The 14985-nt window shown below is 46.5% G+C and overlaps 1 protein-coding gene across 7 annotated transcripts in view; it reads right to left on the bottom strand.

Annotated features, from left to right (window-relative positions):
• The window catches only part of LOC105494969 (MAPK interacting serine/threonine kinase 1), a 46744-nt gene extending 34646 nt beyond the window's left edge, over nucleotides 1-12098 (bottom strand). For 4 of the 7 annotated variants that reach the window (XM_011764065.2, XM_071093614.1, XM_071093619.1 and 1 more), the window contains exons 1-2: nucleotides 11947-12098; nucleotides 1498-1665 (exon numbers count right to left, since the gene is read on the bottom strand). The gene's annotated coding sequence lies outside the window, so the exon portion shown is untranslated. Of the gene's footprint in view, nucleotides 1-1497; nucleotides 1666-11743; nucleotides 11907-11926 lie in introns of those variants that run through there. The other 3 variants (XM_011764066.3, XM_011764069.3, XM_011764067.3) reach the window with 3 other exon arrangements.
• Between the last annotated feature and the right edge of the window lie 2887 nt (nucleotides 12099-14985).

The following is a 14985-nucleotide window of genomic DNA, read 5'->3' as shown; positions in this document are numbered from 1 at the left end:
AGACAGGGAGAGCAGGGAGAGCAAGGAAGAGGAGGTGAGGTGTGTAACAGAGTGAGGGAATGAAACCATTGAGGCAGAACTGATCCTAGTCCTACCAAATGACTGAAGAAGGTGAAGGGAGCAAAGACCATGGCTCTTCTTGAAGGAAGGGACAGTGTCTAATTCCTCTCCATCCCCACTGCCTAGTATGCAGTCAGGAAGAGGCGGGCCTCATATACTTATGATTACATGTTTATTAACCAAAGTCAGGTCACCATAAGAACAGTAGGACCATCAAAGAGGGGGAGAATTCAGGAAGCGGAGCTGGCTGGGGATGGGGAGCAGGGAAAGACAATGGCACCACTGGGGAGCTTCAGATGAAGAGGGGTGACATAGCCACCAGGGACTACGAAACTCACTGATCAGGCTAAAACCACTCTCACTCAGCCCTCGTCTGACCCAAATCTGCAAGTGAGGCATTATTCACAATCTCCCAGGCATGACAAACCTCCGGTGACAGTGTAACACAGAACACTTCAAAATGTCATCATATATATCACATATACGTTTAAAAAAAAACCTGAAAAGATACATCTCAAATTATTATTATTTTTTGAGCTAGGGTCTCGCTGTCACTCAGGCTGGAGTGCAGTGGCACCATCTCGGCTCACTGCAGCCTCCGCCTCCCGGGTTCAAACAATCCTCTTGCCTCAGCCTCCCAAGTAGCTGGGACTACAGGCATGTACCACCATGCTTGGCCAATTTTTGAATTCTTCATAGAGACAGTCTTGCTATGTTGCCCAGGCTGGCCAAATTATTAGCAATGGTTATTCGGGGAGGGACAGTGTCTAATTCCTCTCTATCCCCACTGCTTAGTATGGAGCCAGGCAGAGTGGAGCTTCATATACTTCATATACTGTGTTTTAGCTTGTTTTGTTATGAAGTAGTTTTAATTTCATAATTAAATAGATCTGGCCAGGTGCAGTGGCTCACACCTGTAATCCCAGCACTTTGAGAGGCCGAGGCAGGCAGATCACTTGAGGTCAGGAGTTTAAGGCCAGCCTGGCTAACATGGTGAAACCCCATCTCTACTAAAAACAAAAATTAGCTGGGTGTGGTGGTGCACGCCTGTAATCCCAGCTACTCAAGAAGCTGAGGCAGGAGAATCGCTTGAACCCGGGAGGCAGAGGTTGCCATGGGCCGAGATTGCACCACTGCACTCCGGCCTGGGTGACAGAGGGAGGCTGTCACAGAAAAAAAAAAAAAAAAAGTAAATAAATATGTTTTAGTTATATGTTTTCCTTATGACCCCTGCCATGTCATTCTGTAGAAATGTGTTCCTCCTACTAAGCGTTATCTGAGTTGTACCAGGGCAGCTCCGCTAATCCTAGCTAACCAGCTAAGTGCTGAAAACCACGATCTGCTAGACGGTCTCTTACCTGCCCCTTCCTCTGGATGTATCAGATCATTTCAATTTGAAGTAATCTAAGGATAACTGAAATGTACACCCAATCTTACCTATAGGTTTTTCCAACTTTTGGGAAGATACTGTCTGTAAACTTGAAATCCCAAATGAAATAAAGCCCCTGTCAGGGAGTTGGTGTCTTCCAGCTACACGAAGCGTCTCAATGGCCTTTGTACGTAGCTGGCAATCTTCGGTTCTCCACTGGCCTCTGACATGGAAACCTTGAAAAAGCAGAAATAGAAAGGAAATAAAAATGCTGACTTCTTTAAAAGGACCAGAAAAGAGAAAGAGCAATCTGAACATGCCCCAAACCTATGAGTTACCCCACTAAGTAGATATACACACGGCAATCACAGATTTCTCATCTTTAAAATCAGACATTTGAATTAAATTTTTTATAGAGATAGAGTCTTGTTATGTTGCCCAGGCTGGCCAGATTATCAACAATGATCATTTGGGAGGGGGCAGCGTCTAATTCCTCTCTATCCCTACTACCATTAAGCATTGGAAGATTTAACAAAGGGCTGAGTGAAATTTTTCAGATTCTGTTTCCATTATGGGATTCCAGACCCAAAAAGATGTAACTGGACCTGGGTGATAGAAAGAGACACCTCTGCTCTGAGGAGTCTCAGGCAAAAGGCAAAAGTTGACAGGCCGGGCATGGTGGCTCATGCCTGTAATCCCAGCACTTTGGGAGGCTGAGGCAGATGGATTGACTGAGCTCAGAAGTTCGAGACCAGCCTGGGCAACATGGTGAAACCCATCCCTACAAAAATACTAAAATTAGTCAGGTGTGGTGGCATGCACCTGTAGCTGCTTGGGAGGCTGAGGCAGGAGGATTGCTTGAGCCCAGGAGGTTGAGGCTACAATAAGCCAAGATCATGCCACTGCACTCCAGCCAGGGTGACAGAGTGAGGCACTCCTCTGCTATCCACATTTTTAGAGAAAAATGTGGCCAAGTCCAAGTCTCACAGGCAAGAGGTAACAGAGCCCGAAAGATAAAGTAGACGCTGAGAGCAGCAAGTGGCATGAATGGGAACAAGGTTTTGTGTTGAATACATAATTATTGCTAGTTTTCAATCTGATGACTTCATTTTCTCTGTGTTCACTGTTATTTTAATATCATGGCTCTAGCTATCACAAGTCAAAGTTGCTTTGTCAACTTCCCTATGAAATAAATATGCATTTCCCCTTTTCTCAGTGGGAAAGCCCTGAAAATGCAACTTAACTCTGAATTCTGAGCCTTTATGCCAAAATTTATAAAAAGGCTTTCTAACCGGAAGTTGGGTGTGTTTCACCATGACCTCAACCACATGTCCCAAGCAGGACTTGTGTCCAACCCCCACCCACTGCCTCCTTCCTCCGATTTCTCTTCTTCCCTATCAGATCATGTCACCCTGCCTCAAAGGTTACTCCTCAAAGGCAAGCACATATCTTTTTCATCTTTGCATTACCAGCATCTAACATAGTATCTGGCAAAAAATGGGCTCTAGTGAATCTGAATGAACTACTTCATACACAAAATATCTCTTTACTGTCCAGTAAAGATGTTAGCACAGTGGATAGTCCTTCCTACTATGCTCTTCATTCCCAAACAAAACTGAAACCCAGTGAAACTATTTCCAGGGCCTAAGGAAACTCAGGGTATGCTCTCTCTCTTCATTTCTACTACCACACTTCCAGGGACAGCCTTGAACACCTTTCAGTGACAGGATCTGGCTCTATTAGCCAGGCTGGAGTGCAGTGGCATGATCTTGGCTCACTGCAGCCTCCACCTGCCAGGCTCAAGTGATCCTCCCACCTCAGTCTCCCAAGTAGCTGAGACTACAGGCACGAGCCACCACGCCTGTCTAATTTTTGTATTTTTTTGTAGATACAGGGTCTCGCCATGCTGCCCAGGCTGGTCTTGAGGTCCTGAGCTCAAGTGATTTGCCTTTCTCAGCCTCCCAAAGTGCTAGGATTATGGGCATGAGCCACCACACCTGGCCTTGAGCTTTCATTCTGTCTTTAGTCTTGTCATAGGTTTAGATCCCCACCTGGTCCCTTCTTGTTACCTATGGTAGGAGTTGGCGATTTTTTTTCTGCAAAGTGCCAAATGGTAAATATTTTAAGCTTTGTGTGTCACATGGTCTTTGTTATGACTCAATTTTGCATTTGTAGAGAGAAAGCAGCAGACAATATATAAATGAATGATTGTAGCTATATGTCAATAAAACTTTATTTTTGGACACTGAAATTTAAATTTCATATGATTTTCATGTGTCATAAAATATTGACCTTTTCTTGATTTCTCCCCAACCATGTCAAAATGTAAAAAGTACTCTTAGTTTGCATCCACACAAAAACAGGCGGTGAGTCAAATATGGCCTGTGGGCCATAGTTTGCGAACCCTTTGCCTACAGTAGAAAAAAAAAACCTCAGAATTCCTTACGGACTTCGTGTATTTCGCCACATGGAGCCACCTTAGGCTGGGGAAGTAGAAAGCGCAGGGCTTTTGGGCATTAGGTGCTAGGTTCCAGTTCTGGCCCTACCACCTACCATCCCGGTAGCCTTGCACATAAAATTCAACCTCTGTGAGCTTTACTACCATCATCTATAAAATGGGGGAAATAACGCCTACAACACAGAGTTGTCATGGCAATTAAGTGAGCTAATATATATAGAGCTCATGGCACCAGTATCTGGCATACAGTAGGCACTCAATAGTAACTCTTATTCCAGCTTCTGACATGGCTTCCCCAGATCAACTGCGGCTCTGGAAAGCAACCCAGCCACTCTGTGAACCACAATTGGCCACAGGAGGGAATAAATTGACAGCAAATACAAAGGCAGAGAGAGAATTTGGAGGTTTTCAGATACATGCCACAGGATTCTAAGTGCCTGGTTAGCCCTAATTCCTTCTGGCACCATGTATAATTTCTCTAGTCCCTTTTTCCTCCTCAAAAATTACTTCTCACAGTCCTTAAAGATTCTTGGCATTCTTTACCAACTACCCAGATGGACCCTGCAGCCCTCTCCTCATTCCTGTACCTTCTGCTGGTATAGAGCTGCGGTGGGGAAGGGTGACCATGGTCAGACCAAACCTACACGGATTGATCGGCCTTCAGCTGGGTCTTATGTAGGCTGGGCCTGGTGAGGCACCCAATTCTCTCTCAATTGTTCACGAATTTCTTGCTGTACTGGGAATTAAATTTCTTCAGCGCTTAAGAACTAGACTTTCGCCGGGCGCGGTGGCTCAAGCCTGTAATCCCAGCACTTTGGGAGGCCGAGACGGGTGGATCACGAGGTCAGGAGATCGAGACCATCCTAGCTAACACGGTGAAACCCCGTCTCTACTAAAAAATACAAAAAACTAGCCGGGCGAGGTGGCGGCCGCCTGTAGTCCCAGCTACTCGGGAGGCTGAGGCAGGAGAATGGCGTAAACTCGGGAGGCAGAGCTTGCAGTGAGCTGAGATCCGCCACTGCACTCCATCCAGCCTGGGCGACACAGCGAGACTCCATCTCAAAAAAAACAAAAAACAAAACAAAGAACTAGACTTTCTACAAAAGTTTTAGAGCCAAAAAAAAAAAAAAAAAAAAAAAATCACCCTGTATACCAACAAAAGATCCATCACATTACTTTCAAGTAAGAAAACATCAGTGAGGCACAGGTAAGGCTAAGATTTATGGTATCTCTACCCTTGGTTGAAAAAGCCAGATTTATGGTATCTCTACCCTTGGTCGAAAAAGCCAGATCTCAGCAAGAAGTTTTCCTTGCTCTAAAACTTCTAATGGGTGTCCACTGCCCCTGGAGTAACCAAGCTTCTGTGCTGTCACTCAGGGCCTCCATCATCTTGTCCCAGACCAACCCTCTATGGGAGTCTTAACCTTCAGTCTAGTCAAAAGGGACTGAATTTCCACCTGATCGCTCTAACCAATTCCCAGCTTCCCACACTTGTGCATAATTAAATCACCTGTAACATTTTATTACATGTCTTCCCCTAGACTGTGAGCTAGGGACAGGGTACAGACTATGTCTCCTTTATCTCTGGGTCCCCTACACCTAGCAGAGGCTCTGACATGGGGCAACCACTTCATAATTGTTAATGAATGGATGGAAACAGCTGAAGTTATTCTTCCCTTAAGCTGTTTTAGCTGGACTCTTATTAGAAGACCGAGTACAGTCTGGGTCACTGCCACAAAGCAGAAAAACCGAAGAGAAAGAAAAGAGGCATGACCAATGTGATCCAAGCAATGGAAAATAGGTTTTAAGAGTGAGGTTAAAGAGACCAAGGCTGTTTAGCCAGGAGAAGAGAAGATGAGGCCTAACTGGATTCTGACTTTAAGTACAGAAAAGGTTATCATGAGAAAATCTTGATCTCATCCTCCCTTTATAATCAGAAGAAACTTTTCCATATTTATGGAAAATGGAACAAGAAGAAATGACTTAAGTGAAGGCCCGAAGGGTTTAAGCTGGACAGAAAGAAGAACCAAATTAGGCACCACTTTTCCAGAGATACTGTTATTGTACTTTTGGCAAGTGAATTGGAGGAGTCTTGCTTGGCACTTTTGTTGAAGGCTGTGCAAAAAGGAATACATATGCTGCTCTGTTCCTGTTTACTGTGGAGAGAGGTGGGTGAAAACACAAGTCAGGTAAGATTTTCTAAAGAGGCACTGATTTTTATTGACCCATTTCCTACAGGCACTTTCTGCCAGGTTATGCATTGCAACCATGTGCTGGAACAATCTAGTATCTCAAAGGTTCCTGATAGGGCAATGGAAAGAAAGAGAAGGTAACAATGCCGGGGAAGGGAAGATGGCCCTAATGAATACACTTTCTATAAAAACAGTACCAAACTGGGCATTCATATATTTGTTAATATTATTACAATTAAAGCTCACATTCATTGAGCACCTACTATGTGCCAGGCACTGTGCTGTCTTATCTCAATTCTCTTAACAACCCCATGAGGTAAGTAATATTTGTATTCTCATTTTACAGATGAAGAAACAGAAACTCAGGCAGATTAAATAACTTGCCCAAGTCACACAGGTAGCAAGTGGCAGAGCCAGGACTCAAACTCAGGTGGTCTGACTCTAGAGTCCATAAACCTAACTACTGTCTCCCTGTAAGGATGAGACGCTGGAATATAAACTTTAGTCTCTCTGAATCCTGTTCATATTCTCAGCTCTTCCTCATATAGTCCCAAGTCAGGACATTAGCAAGAGTTGAGGCCTCAGAAGTGAACCGAAATACTCCTTTGATTATCAGCATCTATAAAATGGGGGCACTAACACCCACATCACAGAGTTGTCATGGGAATGAAGTGAGCTAATGTATACAGAGCTCATGGCACCAGTGCCTGGCATACAGTAGGCACTCAATAACTAGGAACTGTTATTCCAGCTTCTGACACGGCTTCCCCAGATCAACTGTGGCTCTGGAAAGCAACCCAACCACTCTGTGAACCACAACTGGCTGCAGGAGGGAATAATCTGACAGCAAAAACAAAGGAAAGAAACAGACTGAGGAGTATCAGATGAAAATGAGCACATGCAGGACTTGAACGCCAGCCTCTGGACTCCAAGTTAGTGCTCTTTCCTACTTACAGACTCTTGCTGAATTTGAGGGTGAGAAAATGAAGAGATAGGATGTGCCAAATGGGCTGCCTCCCGCAACAGACCCTTTTGTAATGAACTGTCAATCTCCCATCAGAACCCATGCCTGAAATACCAGGGTCCTGCAGCCTCTGTAAACTGGTTCGAAGATTCTACTAGCTAAGGATGGCAATGCACTGATTTATGGCATTGTGGGTGCTGCCAAAATGCTCACCTATTAAACCTATCAAGCAGACCTAGTCCATGCAGCTTCCAAACTAGGCCAGTGATTCACCGTTTTAAGCCTCTTCACTGATGTCCCCATTCTGGGACCATCTTTGCTCCAGTCTAACCTCCGTCCGGCTGCCAGAGAAAACAGAGCGCCAGTCAGGGCATTTGGAGTCTCGCAGCATAAGGAAGATAACATGGGCCTTTGAACTCAGCACTGCTAGTTTTGAACCAAGCTGTGCCCTTACCAACTATCTAACCTTGGGGAAGTCACTTTAATCTTTCTGAGGTCTGGCTTCTTCATCTTTAGATTGGAGATAAATAGGCCTATATTACAGAATTAAATATAGTATGTAAAGCATCCAGCATACTGCAAGCCACAAAGCAAAGGAGACACTTGATAAATGCCAGTGCTCTGCTCCCTACTCTGCTCTCTACATTTTAGCCAAAACCTGCCACTTCGGCTTATTTCTTCTTCTCACTAACTCCTCTCCCTTCCCACAACACACACACACCCCCTTACACCTGTGCATTTCTGCCTCTCAACCATTGCTCAAGCTGTTCCTTCTCCCAGGAATAAACTCCCTCCAAGGCCCAGCATAAATTCTCCACCTTCAGGAATCCTCTGATCATGCTGGGATTGATTTCTCCTTCTCCCAGACTCCCACTTTGTTTACATTCCTTACTACATTTACCATAGTCAGTCTGATTTCAGTTATTTATGTACTTATCTATCTTCCAAACTACACTGGAGGGAGAAGGTTCTGAGAAGACAATTATTTATAGGAGGGCAGGAAATGTGTTGTTTTCCTCTGTGTGTATTTCTCAATACCAGGGTCTTGTACATAGCAAGAGCTCAATATGTGCTTATTGAATTGAATCTTTCCATCCTATACTGGGAATCTTTACAGAAAGATCCTGGACTGAGTTCATTCTAAAACTGCATTTACTGCCTGACTTGATAAATAGGGAATTTTTGAAGTACATGAATATTCCTAAAGTAAGATCCACTAATACTCATGTGGGCTTGTTTCATTCCTTCATCCATTCTTCCAATACACTCTGGACTCTTCTTGGGATCTCTCTCCAACACACAAGGAGACATTGCTGGGACAACATTTCTCACTCACGGAGATCTGGGAGCAAGCTCTTGGAGAACTGCTCCACCCCGCTGCGTAGGAGGTGACTGTCATTAAAACCATACTAAAACCCAGAGTTGTGGAATTGGAAAAGAGATCTGAATGATCTGCCTTAGTTTCCAAGCTATAACATAGAGTTAAAAACACTTAAAACAGTGTCTGGAACACAGCAAGTGTACAATAAATGTTAGATGTTGTTTTAACGACGAAGTAGACTGGAAAAAACAGAGTCATGACATTTCACTTCTAGAACTATCTCCACTACTGACTGATTCCTTGTGCAATCTTTTTTTTTTTTTTTTTTTTTGAGACAGAGTCTTGCTCTGTCGCCCAGGCTGGAGTGCAATGGTGCAATCTCAGCTCACTGCAACCTCTGCCTCCTGGGTTCAAGCGATTCTCCTGCCTCAGCCTCCCAAATAGTTGAGATTACAGGTGCTCGCCACCACGCACAGCTAATTTTTGTATTTTTAGTAGAGATGGGGTTTCACCATGTTGGTTAGGCTGGTCTCGAACTTCTGACCTCAGGTGATTCACCTGCCTCGGCCTCCCAAAGTGCTGGGATTACAGGTGTGAGCCACACACCTGGACTCCTTGTGCAATCTTGATCAAGTCCTTTCCCCATCTATAAAATGAAAGTGGCAGAACCAGATGGTTGGTTCCCAAGCTCCTTCTACCTTCGACCATGTATATTTTTTCTGTGATCAAGAAATAACTTTCTCTTCCACATGCTGAGGCTGTTGGCAAGGGAAAATGTGTATTTATAGCTGCTGGTCCCCAGATGGGAGGAACCACTGTTTCCCAAGGCCAAGGGCAGAGTAACTGATTAGAAAACCACCTGTGAGTTTTCCCCTGTTTAAACTGTACTATTAATATACCCAGTGCAGGTCTCTGAACAGAGCATTACCTACCTTCCAACAAAACTCACAGTCAAGGCAAGACAAGAGCCTGAAAACAATGGCTGCAATGAAGAATCCTTGCTTGTGCAGAACTGTTGTACTTTCCTGCTTTTGATGCCTGTAATTAGGGCATCAATCTAAACTAGGGCCCTCCTTAGGCCCAAAGAGGAGGAAAAACACAAAGTCCCATTCTGAACCTGACAGCTCATAAAACAAGGGCCAAAGCTAGTAAATAAAAAATGTCACTGACTCATTTAACCACAAACACTGCAGAGGCCTACTATGTGCTGGCCCTATTCTGGGCAGAGGAGGAAGGAAAGAGACATGGTGCCTTGCCACCTACCTACTCAGAGTACATATGGAGTGTACATACCCCTAGGTAGACTATCATGAGAGTTACATTAGAGGGTCAGCCTCTGCCACAGAAGACAGAAAGGGGAACAAGTAATCCAGCAGAAGGCTCAGAAAAGCTTCACCATGGAGGCCACATGAGATGTAAACCTTGAAAGATGAGGAGGAGGACAGAAATCCAGGAAGAGGGAATATAAGCAAAAGCTTGAGCAGGAACATGCAGGGAGTGTTTGAGAAGCAGAGACTTGGCTGGGCACGGTGGCTCACACCTGTAATCCCAGCACTTTGGGAGGCACAGGCAGGCAGATCACCTGAGGTCAGAAGTTTGAAACCAGCCTGGCCAACATGGCGAAACCCCATCTCTACTAAAAATACAAAAATTAGCCAGGTGTGGTGGTTCATGCCTGTAATCTCAGCTACTCAGGAGGCTGAGGCAGAGAATCGCTTGAACCTGGGAAGCAGAGGTTGCAGTGAGCTGAGATTGCGCCACTGCACTCCAGCCTGGGTGACAAAGTGAGACTCCATCTCAAAAAAAGGAGAAACAGAGACAACTAGTTTATTTTGACTGGACCACAGGTTGCAGGTTTGGGAAAACCAAGGGAAACAGGGATGGGAGAAGTTTGGGAACAAATGGTGGAGGAACTTGTCTGAGGCTGGAGTCTAAACTCTACATCAAGCTTGTCCAACCCATGGCCCTGGATGGCTTTGAATGTGGTCCAACACAAATTCGTAAATGTTCTTAAAACACTGAGATTTTTTTTTTTTTTTTGCAATTTTTTAAAAAGCTCATCAGCTATTGTTAGTGTTAGCGTATTTTATGTGTGGCCCAAGACAATTCTTCTTCTTCCAATGTGGCCCAGGGAAGCCAAAAGATTGGATACCACTGCTCTATAAAGTAAGCAGTGATGCCCACCAAGGTTTCCGAGCAGTGTCTCAGGAAGAGCGCAGGGGCACCCATGAAGATGATGCAAAAGGAACCAAGTAATTAAATTACTCTGGGACCACATTACAGGAGACCACATGCACTTCCTAAACACGTGCTGGGCTCTGACAGCTCGTGCTCACAGAGCTTCCCTCTCCCATGGCTTGGCTTCATGCAATCTGAGCTGCCATCTCCCACAACTGTCAATATCTGCAAAATACCAGAGTAACAGAACTCCTGACCAACTCTCTGGATTACAGACAGAGAAGCGTTGAGGTGGGAGCAGATGGGCAGAGGGGGCACCAAAGCCTCTAGCTGGCTCAGTTCCATATAAAACCCAACCCTCGATTTCCTCTTCACATTACTTCCAGCCGCCCTCTAATGAAGGGCTGAAGCTAAGGAGAGTGGGCTGAAATCACCCGGCTGATGGGTGGTGATCCAGTGAGACACTACACCTACTGTCCAGCATGTGCCTGGCACATGGACAGTGGTGCCCTTCCCATTCTGCAGGGTCAGTTCCATCTGTAAATCCCACTGAGGCTTCAAGGCCCAGGTCACGTCAACTCTTTTCTCAGAGCCTTTCTAAAGTACCCCAATCCAAAATGACTGAGCTCCTAGAAATCACAGCTACCATGTATTCAGCACCCATTACATAACAGGTGCCATACTAGGTGACTTCCATATAATCCTATTCAACCTTCACAATGGACCCTATTATGGCCATTTCCTAGGGAAGAAAGTGAAGCTCTGTGAGGGGAAGCGGACTTGCCCCAGGACACACAGCTAAGAGGTGGAAGAGATGAGATCTGAACCCAGGACTCCCTGACCCTGAAGTTGAGCACTTCTAACAACACTTCATTCCTGTGAGCTTGCCTGCCTCTGATCTGCCACTGACAGGGAGCTTGGAGCTCTCTAGGAAGACAGGGTGCACCTGACACTCTTATTACCTTTCCCTGTGGACAGCCACCCACACAGGCAGGAGCCTTCACATACTGAAAATAAACGAAAACAATTTAAAAATAACGCAGTACACAGATTTCTCAAATTCCTCACGTGAAAAACTTCATGACACTGGACTGCCTGAGCCCTGTGCCCAGCCATAGCCTCGGTCCTGATCCCTGGGAGAGACTGAGTCTCAAACGGGCCACAGAGTAAGCGCCATCTCGGACACCGGCCGCGCCCCTACCCCAGGCACAGACGGAGCCCCGACAGGTCGTAGACAGCTCGAGACAGTCCTGAAAAGCGTCCCCTTAGGCTGTCCCTCCGCAGCTGAATCGGGTCGTGACCTCGGGCCGCCGTGAAGGCCTGACTGCCCCCTTCCGGGCACACGAACTCACAGACCCCGGCCCCACTTAGCTCGGAGGAATACCTCGCAGGTCTCGCTTTTACCTTCGCTGGCTCCCGCCGGGGAGCGGTCGCGCGCACCCCTATCTGCTGATCGCTCCTCCGAGAACGCGGAAGAGGCGGTGCTAGATCCAGGGGGTGGACCCGACCAGAGAGGGGCGTGAGGGGGCGGAGTTGCGCCTGTGCCCTGATGGCTACGCGGGGCCGCCTGGGGGAAGGGGACTCGAGCTGAGCGAACTGCGCAGGCGTGACAGAGAAGAGGCGGGGAGAGGAAAGATTACTCCCAAGTGGGTGGGGCTTAGCTCCTCCAGCGCTTTCTTTTCCGAATGGAGGGTGGAGAAGCCCGGGAACGAAGGAGGCTGCGTCCGGCAGGTGTAATTAACATGCACTGAGCGCTTCTGCAGGCCAGGAAGGAATTTTAAAATGCTTTTTATATGTAGGGAAACGCTGCTAGTCTTTTCTAAAACGGGGGCCAATTCTGCACAATTTCTTTAAAGGTCTGAGTGCCTAGAATTTCACCATAAGAGTTTCTACTTGAGTACATTATCCCCAGTAGTTCAAAATTTTTAAAACTTTTAAAAGTTCATTTATTGGGGAAAAACAATTGTAAATGGGTTAATGCCTCAACCAGCCTCCCCACATCCCCTTCCCAAGTCTGCAGCTGCGATGAGAAAGGATGAGAGTGTGGACTGGGATTTAATTCAGGTGCTGACTCTGAGTGATGGAGGTAAACATGCCTTCTCCGCCTGTGTCAGGATTATTGTGAGGATTTGGTAAGCAAGGCTAGTTAAAGAGCCCCAGGATTTGCTTCCCATCATCCACCTGACAAACATTTGTTCCGTCTTGTCAGGGCTGTCCCGATTGGGAATATTAGCGAACATTCAGGACTTTGCTAGATTTCCCAATCTGGGTGAAGGCTGGAGAGGGGGAAGATCAAGCTTCTGTGTTCACTCCCTTCTGGAATCCTGCGGTCCAACCTGAGGGCCCCTATGTATCCTGACTTCTCCCACTTATCACCTTCCGTGGAGGCCCACCCAAGTTTCAAGTCTTCAGAGGCCCTGTTTGCCTGTTCCCTTCCCTGTTCCCTGTCTCAACAGCTTAAGAGACTGAGGACCTATGTTCCAGGTTCTCAAAGTTGCTATGTCCCTCACATGGCAACCAAGTTCAGTTAACATCTTTGAGGACTCTGGAGGTGCTCAGAGAAAGGAGGGCTCTCCCAAAGCAGGTGGAGCTCTAGTCATGCCTGTGGCTCATTTCACCACATATTCCACAGCTTGCTGTGGGGTAGGGAGGAGAGTGGCAACAGGAAACCTCAGAGGCTGCAGTGTTTATGGGAGCCGGGGGTGATGCAGCATCCTTTACTCAATAGATGGATGCTCTGCCCTAGGCTGGAGAGGATGGCTTACTATCTAGGTCCCTGCTCCAAATATTGTTATGGAATTTATTTATTTATTTTTTTTGAGACAGGGTCTCGCTGTGTTCCCCAGGCTGGAGTGCAGTGGCACCATCTTTGCTCACTGCAACCTCTGCTTCTTGAGCTCAAGTGATCCTCCTGCTTCAGCCTCCCGAGTAGCTGGGACTATAGGCATGCACTACCATGGCTGGCTAATTTTTGCAGTTTTTTTTTTTAGAGGCAGTGTTTTGCCATGTTGCCCAGGCTGGTCTCGCACTCCTGAGCTCAATGATCCTCCCACCTTGGCATCCCAAAGTGCTGGGATTACAGGCAAGAGCCACTATGCCCAGCTTTGTTATGGATCTTGAGCCAACAGGAAAACAAAACCCAGCCTGACTTCTCAACCAAGCTGCCACTCCCAATATGTTACCTCTCCCAGGACCCTTTGTTATCAGGTGGGAGTGTGCTCTTTTCTCTGCAACGTTGAGGCCCCATCTCTTTCTTTTCCCCGCTCTTCCTTTCTGTCTATTCTTCTTTAAGCATCCCTCTGTGAATCTCTCAAAGAAATTTTGTGTCAGCTTCCTGATGTATTTACAGATATTCCCATGTAAGGGGCAGGTCTTGGGTCACAGAGTTCTAAGATAAATCTACTCTCACTGCCATGGTCATATTTCAAAATGACTGTGAACCCAAAGCATGGGCCTTGTAACAGTCTGAGCTGTCCAGTGACTGAGGAGGTAGTGAGCGATCTGTCATAGGAGGTGTGCAAACAGCACCCTTTTAGAATGCTGGGATTGGATCTCCTGTGGTGAGCCAGAGGAAGAGGCAGCAGAATGGAGGGCCTTCCAGATTCTAGAGTGAATAAAGGGAGGGATATTGAGGGCTGGAAGGGAAGCAAGACAGCTGGCCAAAGACACACTTGATTCAACAAGCTATTATATATCAAGCACTTAGAAATGTACCTGATACATAATGAACATTAGCTATTATGATGACTGTGAATGATTCACAGACTATATAATGAAGGAGCTGAGATCAATCAGTCCTTCACTCCCATCACTGATAACAAAATAGATGGGGAATTGGGGTCTAGAGGGGGAATGGGCTTGCAATGGAACTTTAGGAGCTGCGCTGGGACTACAACCTACGCCTCTGCCTCCCAGGAGGAGAGCCTCTGCACAAAGCCAGGCTGGCTCCTTTGCAGGAAGAGGCAAGAGCTCTAGGTGGGCCTTTGTTGATGCTTAAGAACCAAGCTGCTTTTTAATTCCTGTCCAGGCAGCTTGTGGGTTAGAGGCAGTGGAATGACAGCAAGACCTGAGGAAGTAGATGCAGGTATCTTCTGGGGAGTAAGCTCAGGAGTCAGGCCCATGTCCTGCCACCCCCACTGTAGCTCCAGCCAGCAACAAGTATCTTCCTCTTCAGGATGGCCTCCTGTCCTGTAATTAGTGTTGGGATTATATTTCCACTCTGTCCTTTTATCCACTACCTCAAAAAAACCACCCAGATTAAGGGAGTGGAGTGAGAAGAGCCAATGCCAGGCAACGTGAGATGAAACAAGGAACGATTCCTATCAGACTGAGTTCCTGGAACGCAAGGGCCAGCCTTCTCCACCCCAAGTGTCCCAGTCTAGCCTGGTTTAGAATTCCCAGAGCCCCAGGAGAATCTTGGTGTCCCCACCCTAGAGAGCTGGG

Source organism: Macaca nemestrina, chromosome 1 (genome assembly GCF_043159975.1).
Source record: "Macaca nemestrina isolate mMacNem1 chromosome 1, mMacNem.hap1, whole genome shotgun sequence".
Taxonomy (NCBI): Eukaryota; Metazoa; Chordata; class Mammalia; order Primates; family Cercopithecidae; genus Macaca; species Macaca nemestrina.
This window is presented reverse-complemented; position numbering and strand designations above follow the sequence as displayed.